Source organism: Adiantum capillus-veneris, chromosome 9, assembly GCF_014529385.1.
Source record: "Adiantum capillus-veneris isolate H3 chromosome 9, ASM1452938v2, whole genome shotgun sequence".
Taxonomy (NCBI): domain Eukaryota; kingdom Viridiplantae; phylum Streptophyta; class Polypodiopsida; order Polypodiales; family Pteridaceae; genus Adiantum; species Adiantum capillus-veneris.
The window spans coordinates 2,146,296-2,156,593 of NC_140939.1; the positions used below are offsets into that span (position 1 = coordinate 2,146,296).

Genomic DNA, 10,298 nt, shown 5'->3' on the forward strand with positions numbered 1-10,298 from the left:
ACTACAAAAGATGGGCCTTCTAAACTACTTCCAGCTACCTCCTCGCCGGATTGACATTCAAAGAGCTCATGAGCTCTACACCAGTCTTATAGAGGAGGGTATGACTGCAATTTCAATACTCAAGAATGACAAGCTTCAAGTGAAAATCACAACAGAATTGATCTCTGAGGCATTACAACTATCAAATAGGTGTGTTGTAATGAAAAAGAAGAAAGAAGTGGCAATATAAGTCTTTGAAAAAAAAGGGTACATTAGTGAAATTTACAGACATGACTTGTTGGGAAGCAGAGTTTCCCACACGCATGTTCATGCAATTCTTCCATATTGACAAAATACTACGTACCTACACCACGCCAAACCACACGGTTTCCACATCTTACACCTAGGCATATCAACAAAGCACATCAGTGATGATCGACCATGCCCAATAGATCCAATTTTGGGCGCTTTTCCTTGAAAATCAAAAAGCCCAAGGCATACAAAATAAGCACACACATCAAAATTGAATCAATGTGAAAATTTTTTGGGGGGTCAAACAAAGGGAATAATGCAGGCGATGATTTCATAGGCAATTCCTTTATCGTTGCTTTTAATTATAAGGTCTTCTAGGTATAGCCTCTAGTCAGTCCTCGGACATAAAATACTTTGCTCTCGTGATTAAAAAACTTAATTGACCAGAGAGAATTGAGAAGCTTGCCCATGGTATTAATAGTTGACCTCTAGTGCATGCCTTTCGACCGTTAAATTAGGGATCCCAGACTTGTTTAGTTTTTTACCTTTACAACAGCTTTTGCATTTGATGTTGGGGTTCAACAACACAAGAATCTCTCTCTCATACATGCTCTCAAATAGAGAATAGAAACTCACTCCATGATCAGACTCAGTAAAAGACACATTCAGATAACTTCAGAGTCAGCAAACAAAACATAGAGAAAAGGTCAGACAGAGTAAAGAACACCATGGCTAAATCTTCTCTCGCATTCCCCTACTCAGAACTCGTCCCAATACAAGTGAAGACTGATGGTTATAACTGTCCAACCCAAAAATGTTCTTGGCATAATATATAAGTCTCAACAAAATCCAACCTAACCAAAATCCGGCCTAGCAATATTTCGACCCAGCAATGTTCAACAAATAATTCGACTCAGTAAATATTCAGACTCAGTAAATATTTGGCTAACCAAATATCAGACTCAACAATAATCAGAGTCGGCAATATTCAAAGCGGCATCCCAATTCCAGACTCAACATATAATATCCAGTCAACACATGGCACGTCTCAGTGGTGGATTTCGTAGAAATCTTACTCGGATCCACACATCCCTTGATCAAAATCAAATGCCTTATCCTATTTTCCCAAAAATCTCTAGTTCCTATAAAGCATAAAGTATAGTATATGGAACCTAATCAAGATATACAAATACACCATACATCACTATGATATACTCGATGCTAGGATCTTCATATGATGTAAATGTAGTGCCTGGTACTTAAACCAAGGTACACAAAATACATCATAGAGAGAACTAACATCACCCAAACATTCCCCAAAGAATTATATCACATGACAGCTCATAGAAAATGAACTTATGAAACCAAAACTAAATAAGTATGTTTATTCTCCAAGAGCATGAAGTAAACATTAGTAGAATCAGCCTTTGCAATCTCTGAAACATGAGAATTTGACTCTAAAAATCAGGCTTTTGCAATCCAGGCACCAAACCCTGAATATCCTCTTTAAAATTATGAGTAACCATTGCCTTTCCATTTACAAAATTCTCCTCTATAGATTTTTGAGATATTCAATGTTGTGCAACTGATTGACTTTCCATTGTTGATGGATCTAATGTATTGCTACCTTTTTGCATTGTGAGCTTTTTGTCATTCCATTGAAAATTTTCCAACTCCAAATTTTCAAAATCAAAGCATCCTCCATATTTTTCAAAATCAGATCATCGTCCTGTAAGGCACACTCCATCTAGTCCAATCTTTAAGTCCACCTGAACATTCCTGTAATGTATTCTTGTTTGCCTAGTTTGCAACTCCAAAATCTGTAGCACATAAAATCCTGAATTCTGGTAGTTCACCATCCATATATGACAGTCCATCCTGTAAGAATCTACTTCTACTATCTCATCAACTTTAAAACACACATCTTTCAACAAAATTATGCTTGGATTGAGAACAACATGTCCCACATCAATTTCAGAATGCACATCCATTGAAATTTTATCATTCTGCATTTCAAACATCATTGCATACTCCACAAAACCTGTTAAACCTATTTCATACTCCTCAAACACTTGCTCTTGCCATTCCTCATGCTCAATCTGATCTCTGATACCTTTTTTTGATTCATCCCTGTTAGATTGGAAGAACAATCAATCTGCTTCTTCCAATTCTCTGCAATTGAAGCATATCCTTTCTTAATATCGACATGTGACATCAAAATCTGTCCTTCAAAACATTCAAAACCAAAATTCTGATTGCTTGATCATCCGCAACATTTGGCATAATGTTCTGATTTTTTGTCTGAATTTGGGGATCATCAAAATTAGCATCTGTAAACTCCTTCAATAATCCTTTAACACCTTTTTGAAACATTTTCACCTGCAGGGATCTTTTGGTGGAGACTCCTCCTGAACTGATATGGTTTTTGGAAATTCCTCCTCAGCAAATTTGATTTCAAGAAATCTAATTTCCAGCAATTCCTCCTCTGCATTCATGTCACTATCCACCTCTTCAAGTGGGCTTTCAATAACATGAACAACATCATGGTTATGTATGACATGCTTCTCCCCACAAATAGAGTAAGAACATTTTCCATATGCAAACAACATAAGTTTAAGCAATGGATCTTCCTCTTCCACTCAATGGGTATACTCTAGTGGTAGGTTAGGGGTATCTAGGGGTTCTTCTAGGCGCTTTTGGCAAACCTCCTTTTGCACCTCCTTCTCCTCCATCTCTGGTATTCCTACTTGGTGGATTACGGGCTCCATGCTCCATCCATCATATCGTCATCATCATCACTCGAATCCCCTTCAAACTCATTCTCATATGCATCCATGCTTTTTGCAACTTGAAAACCTTCTTTCTACTAGAACATGATTTTTGCCTATCCCCTTTATGATCATCTAGCCATTCATATGCATTCTCCAAGTCATCTTCAAAATAATCTAACTTCTGTAAGGCTCTTTCTATTTTGTTATAGGAAGTTTCCTTTTGCAATTTGTGGCTAGTGTTATGAAGTTTGGTGCATAAATACACCATGCACCACTTCCTACAAGCATCTCTCTTTGAGCACTCATCAACTACACATGGACAATCATCCACCTCATGCTTCTTACTCATGTAAACCTCACATTTCTCTTTCTTTGTTTTACCCCCCATAACATTCACTTCATTAAAATACAAACAATCGTGTTTAGCCCTCAAGATCGATGCACCACACCAATCTGAGACCCATTAAATTCGCTAAACGAAGAGCCATGGATGTTGTACCGAGATCCGCATAGTCCATTTAATTGGTTGCTTAAACTAATTGGGATATTTTGATTTAGTGATGTATTTATATGTTTGGAAAAATTCAATAAAAGATACCATTCTTGAGTTTATTTGCTTTGACAGATCTTATTATCAACATCAGATTTAGCATCAAATTTCTCTGTCTGATTTCAAGAAATTGTTCTTTTGTCTTTGCAAGATCATCCAATTTTTTCCCATTTTGCACAGTTTGAATTTGTGCAACCTGAATCTACAACACCTTGTTGAATGTGTGCAACCTGAATTTGCAACACCTTGCTGAATCTATGCAGCTTGAATTTGTAGTACTTATAGCAGCAAAATTGAATTTGCAGCAACGCTTCTAATCAAACATGATCTGCTGCTCTTGAATTTCCACTCCTCGATCTAACAATTTTTCCTTCGGGATAGGTTCTTTCATAGCATCATTACTCTCATGAAACCCAAACACCGACCTCAAATGCTGACACAGAAGGTAATCAGACCCAGCAGACATACCATTAAAGTAGGTAATCAACAAGACAAGAATGTTAGACACAACAACCAAACAATTGCAATAGGTTTACCAAATGTGTTGGTGAAACCTTCAATGGCCCAGCAGGATCGCCAAATGTGCTGGGGTTCAACAACACAAGAATCTCTCTCTCACATGCTCTCAAACAGAGAATAGATACTCACTCCCTGATCAAACTCAACAAAATACACATTCATATAACTTCAGAGTCAGCAAACACAACATAGAGAAAAGATCAGACAAAGTAAAGAACACCATGGCTAAAGCTTCTCTCGCATTTCCCTACTCAGAACTCGTCCCAATACAAGTGCTAACTGATGGTTATAACTGTCCAACCCAAAAATGCTCTTGGCATAAAATATCAAACTCAGCAAAATCCGACCTAGCAATATTCCGACCCAGCAATGTTCAGCAAATAATCCGACTCAGCAAATATTCAGACTCAGCAAATATCTAGCTGACCAAATATCAAATTCAACAATAATTAGAGTCAATAATATTCAAAGTCAGCAATATTCAGAGCAGCATCCCGATTTTAGACTTAACATATAATATACAATCAACAATTGATTATATTATAATTTAATGTTTACTACTGACAAATGGTTTAATAGTTTGTTACCAATCAATTTGTGTGGCTACAACTGCATATTATTTTCAATTGTATATGAGAATGCAATTATTGTGCCAAATTTGGTTGATATTGCAATGGTTGAAGAAGGCTAAGGACATTCAATCTCGGCTACTCTTCCACCTCGACAACAAGCTTCATCTCAATAGCTTCCAAGGACGGAATCTACATCAGGAAGGGGGGGCATGTTAACCCTCACGGACACCCTATCACCTTCGACAGACTTATTATCTATTTGATTGAGCCATGGACCGGGCTTGTCGGTCCAATAGGTGTGTAGGTGATTGCCGATGAGAGGCGCACCCACTTATCTTTCTTCTATAGTAGTTTTGCAACAACTAGCCACTATGGGCGCCCATGTGTGAATGGATCAAACTCTTATTAAAGGTCCATTTGACCTTAAAATCATTAGTCTTTGAGGTGCAAGCTAAGAAGTGCTCTTGCTCCATCTCTGTCTCCTTCTCCTTTCGTATGCTCATGTGTGTGTGTGTGTGTGTGTGTGTGTGTGTGTGTGTGTGTGTGTGTGTGTGTGTGTGTGTGTGCACGCGCTTGAGAGAGAGAGAGAGTGTGTGTGTGTGTGTGTGCACGCGCTTGAGAGAGAGAGAGAGTGTGTGTGTGTGTGTGATTGAGCATTGTGGTCGCATTGGCAGCAGTGAGGTGGTTGAGGACGGCATCGACGGAGGCTCCTTCTTCTTCGCAGCACAGGATCCTTCATGATGGAAGCATTGAGTGGTGAGTGACACACCATTGTTTCTTTGAGCTTGCTAGGATTGTCTAGTTGTGTGCTTGCAACCTTTCGAGGCTCGCACACAATGCACAGGCAAGTTCCTAGCCTTCAACACGTGCGGCAAAGCACACAAGAACTCCATCAAACAGACACAATGAAACCCTTTATCCTTGAAGACAGAGAGCTAGCAAGAGCATACAAGAGGATCACAAGACCAAGCAACATGGTACCAGCAATGATGACCATTCATCCAAAGACCACACCAATTTTGACTCGTATCAAGGATGACATACAATAGGAAGGGGGGAGTATTGGAAGATTCCAATGATAATGAAGAGCAAGAGTGTACCAAGAGAAAATCCATCATCTTTGTAATCCCAATTGATTGTAATTTTTTTCTTTAAACCCGTATATCTGCTATCATGTTGTAGTTTCTATTATTATTGTGGCAAAATCTAGCATTTATACCATAAAACACCATAAAACCCAAAGCCAGGAGTCTGAAGTTAGTCATAGGTCTAAGATGAAGGAGGATTTTGATTATTCAAAAGGGAAGGTTACACAAAAGGAGGCAATTGTTAGAGTTGAGTTCTTGTATATAAGCTGTTGCAGATAGAGAGTTAGAGGATTTGCAAAATTTCAAAGAGGAGGATGTTCTAATGACATTTGTGGTGATTTCGTTTTATCTTTGCAAGATTCTTTTTCTATCTAGTTTATGGATCAAGGGATTGTGGGTTTGAAGTCGGCCTTTAGCTCAAGCACTGAGCTATTCCAAGTGTTAAGGGCTACTACTTGGGCGGATTACTTTTTGACAAATGTATGGGAACCTTAGTAAGTAGTTGTGACTTTTGATATCAAAAGTAGAAGGTCATTTTTGTTTTTCATGCAAAGAAGGGAATTCAGTTATGGAGCGCTGTGATGTTTGGCGGATTTCCTGTGTATCCATGGCGGAATTCTGAATGCAAGATGCAGTTTGTCAAATCATTGGTCTTATTCTTTGTGTATTCCTTGTTCTTAGTGCGAATCAAGTGCAACAATGTTTAGTTTGAAGTGTGTGTGGGTGGGTGTGTGTCTGAAGCAATGTATGTGCAGTAGCTGAAATTTGCATGTTTGTCAGAGTAGAAGTCAGGCTAGTCTGCCAGGATTTGTGTGTAGAAAATCTCTTGGCATAAATCACCTTTATACAAAACCCTCCTTGGTTAACACTCTCTTCAATTGACAATCTACTCTCAATTTCTTAGTTAAAACAATGGTTTGCTAGTACATGGCCTGATCTAAGGTACATAAACATAAATACCAATCCTATTTAGTTGTGGAAATTCTCCTTATATAAACTACCTCTTTGTTCAAGCTTGATCTCAACCAATCCTACAAAATAAAACAATCTACTAGTCAATGACTCTTGGTTTCAATTTAGATTTCAAGAATAACAAAAGAACCATGGTGCAACTATCAATTTCTAAAATCTCAGTTTCAAGTATCAAAGAGTGTCCAAATGAGTGTAAATTTTTCAAGCTATTTGGGTGATAGGTGCTCTACCACCCTAGGAAACCAAAAGATTTCAAAAATAACCTCTCTATGCTGACATGAGATAATAATCATGATTGATTTCTATTAGCACAAAAAAAACACTTTTTAAAACTTTTGAATCTTGATGATAGCCAATGTTGAATGATGTGTTCAAAGAGCTTGGAATCATTTTTTAGCAAATTTGGAGAAGTTTTGTACAACTTCTCAAGTAGTTTCAATGTTTGGCACATTTTAATGTAATATTAGTAGCTAACTCAGTCAAAACTCTTCTAAATCATCACTTGATTACTACCATAGATCAAGTCCCTTTCAAGAAAAAATTTAAAAAGCTTAACCTTCAAGGTAGAAGATAATAAGCATTATTATTATCCCTCTACTTGAAATGAGGAATTTTGTCTACCTTTTTGTCCTATACTAGATGTACACACTATAGACAATTCACTTGGTAAGTTTTATAAGGTTTCAATCAATTTGCAAGTTTCTATGCCAATTTTTGTATGTAATATTGGACTTTAAAGAAAACTAGATCCAACTAGCACTTTACAACTCCAAGTGACTCCAAACTTGAAACAGTGTCTCAATGCACTGTGTTCCAACTTGTGGTCTACCCAAATTGCATATATTTTGCATTTTCAAGACCAAAGATAATAAGTGTGATTAGTATTATGGAGCCCAGATATTTTTTTAAAAACAACTTTTAGTGACTCCCACAATTAATTAAAAGTGCTTTAAGACCTATCAAGAGTTCTCACCAACTAAGGATCAATTTTGGTATACTTGCCCTCACTTACCTAGTGCTCAAAGGTGAAAGTAGATCCACCTCAAGATTTTACAGATGAATGAGCTCAAGACTCCTAGAGCCTTCATAAAAGTGTTTATACTTCACCTTGACAAAATGCCCACGAGCTTAAAGTCCAAATTTTAGCCTGAGACAAAAAAACACTTATTATCTACAAGCCTGGAGAAATTATGATGTCATTTAGGTCTTTTACAAAGGATTACAAACACTTATGGCTTGAAAAAACCAGATTTGCATGCCTCAATCACAAAAGAGATAATAATCTCCTTTTTAATCAAACTTTGATTTTTTTTTTTAAAGTTGGTTTTGACTCACCACAATGTTTTTGCAGCTCTCTCAAGGCTAGTTTTTGACCAAAAATATTATTTGATAGCCATTTAAGCTTACCCTAGGAATCCAAAACCCTAATACTCTAGAATTTCATGCAACAAATTACTGATGGTGGATTAGAAATCCATCGAGATTCCTATTTAATCTATTCCTAATCAAAACAACAAGACGATAGTGGAAAGTGTCCACAAACACTATTTTTTTTCTTGTTTTCTTTTGAAGTGAGTGTCAGATTTCAGACTTTGACATAGTCCAACTCATCAACCACTTGAAAACAACCTAATCTATGCCTAAAGGTCCACATAAAATATGATCACTCTTAAGACACCTCTACATAGCTGAAGAAGACACTGATCAACTATGCAGACTTTTCTCTAGGGGTAAACCTATAGGAAGTGATGGACAACAATATCCAAGCAATGGGGATTTTCCTAGTTTAGGTCACCTCCTTCCCAGAAATGGTGCCAAATCTAGTGGGGGTTGTTAAACCTTACTCTATCTTATTGTAGAGATAGCAAGAGCCATGTAAATAAATGTCAATTTGTGGAACGTAGCTGACACGACGAGTACATGGAGGCTACAAGGGGTTTTCAATATCTTGGAAAAAAACTCAATCCCTATCTACTGAATGAAACACTCAACTGTATGTCAGACAAAAAAATCCAATCAACACATCAAGAAGTTGTTACCATATACATGTGGTAGTGATGCGTGTGAAGACGCGTAGGACTGTTGGGGCATTTTTTCCCTCACTATGAGGTTTTTTCTTTGTGCATTGTATATACACCAATCACTCTAGAGATATCTTATATTTTCATTACACGCTAAGTAATACTCTCTTTGTTGTGTCCCTTGAGCTTCCTTCATCTTCTCCAAGTTGTGTGTGTTCCCCTATAACCCTATTTCCAACAATTGGTATCAAAGTAGGTTGCATCCTCTTAGACTTAGTTGCTCACTTGATCAGATTTCAATGAGCTTTGGTGAGCATCAACAGGTTGACAAATACTTTACGAAAACTCATAGAGGTTGGTCTACTCAAGCTTTCCGTTTGGGCTTATTTTGGCCTTCATTTCCAGTATAGGTAGTAGTGCACAAGCAATTTCATCCTTTTGCGTAGAATTTTTGTTTAGAGCTGTTTTTTGCATAACAGGTCTCTTACAATCTTCTTTAGGTTGTGCTATATGGAACGCGCTAGTCCCGCTCCATTTCTATTCTTTTTGGGCAGTTTTCACATCCGGTGCAGTCACTTGCCATGGATGACAAAAACAAAGATGTGTTCAAGATGTTTTCTGCTAAGGATAGATTGGGTGGGGACAATTACCCAATGTGGTTACATGATGCAACATGTCCTTGTGTCAAAGGGCATTTGGAATCTTGTGCAAGACATTGATGTACACCTTGGTTTTGTGGATATAGACGATGTTGAGGATGTTATAGGTTAGAGATATGCCAAAATGGTTGGTGCATACTTTGCGTCATAGTAGATTGCATGCACCTCTGTCTAGTCATACTTGTTCAGGTTCTTGCCATGCGTCTTATGGATCAGATTGTTATGCTTTGGTTACTTATAGTTTATGTGATGTTGAGGAACCTTTGTCTTTTTACATCCTGGTCTTGCGGATATAGGAAATATTGAGGATGTTATAGGTTAGAGGTATGCCAAAATGGCTGGTGTATACTTTGCGTCATAGTAAATTGGATAAATCTTCTCTTGAAGGACTTTGGAAAAATTCCTTCTATTAAGAAAACTCTTCTAGATGCAAACCACTTGGTGAAGTTCAGATGTCATAGAAATTGATGACATGGTGCCTGTGATTGAGGGGACAAATGAGCTATAAAGTTTGTACTATATTCACAATAAATTTTCTAATACAAAAGCTGTGTGGAGTTTAGCTTCACAATCTCTCTCTCTCTCTCTCTCTCTCTCTCTCTCTCTCTCTCTCTCTCTCTCTCTCTCTCTCTCTCTCTCTCTCTCTACAACGCCAATGTATTATGGCTCGGGAGAAATCTGGTGGGTCACGCTTCATACATTACACCACCCATATTGCCCCCAACTACAAAGCCATGTTCTTTAAAAGAGGAAACCATACCCACACTTACATGCTTGAGCCTATCCCCTTGTCGGTGATACGCACTATCGCAGCCATTCGGCTTAGCTCCCATTTCCTTCGATGCAAGACAGGGCATTGGGGCAATGGAGAAGAGTCAAATCAACTATGCACATTATGCCCACTGCAATTTCGAG

The 10,298-nt window shown here is 37.8% G+C and overlaps 1 pseudogene; it reads right to left on the bottom strand.

Moving 5' to 3' along the window:
• Positions 1-1,952: 1,952 nt before the first annotated feature.
• On the bottom strand, positions 1,953-2,963 carry LOC147450034 (uncharacterized; annotated as a pseudogene).
• Between the last annotated feature and the right edge of the window lie 7,335 nt (positions 2,964-10,298).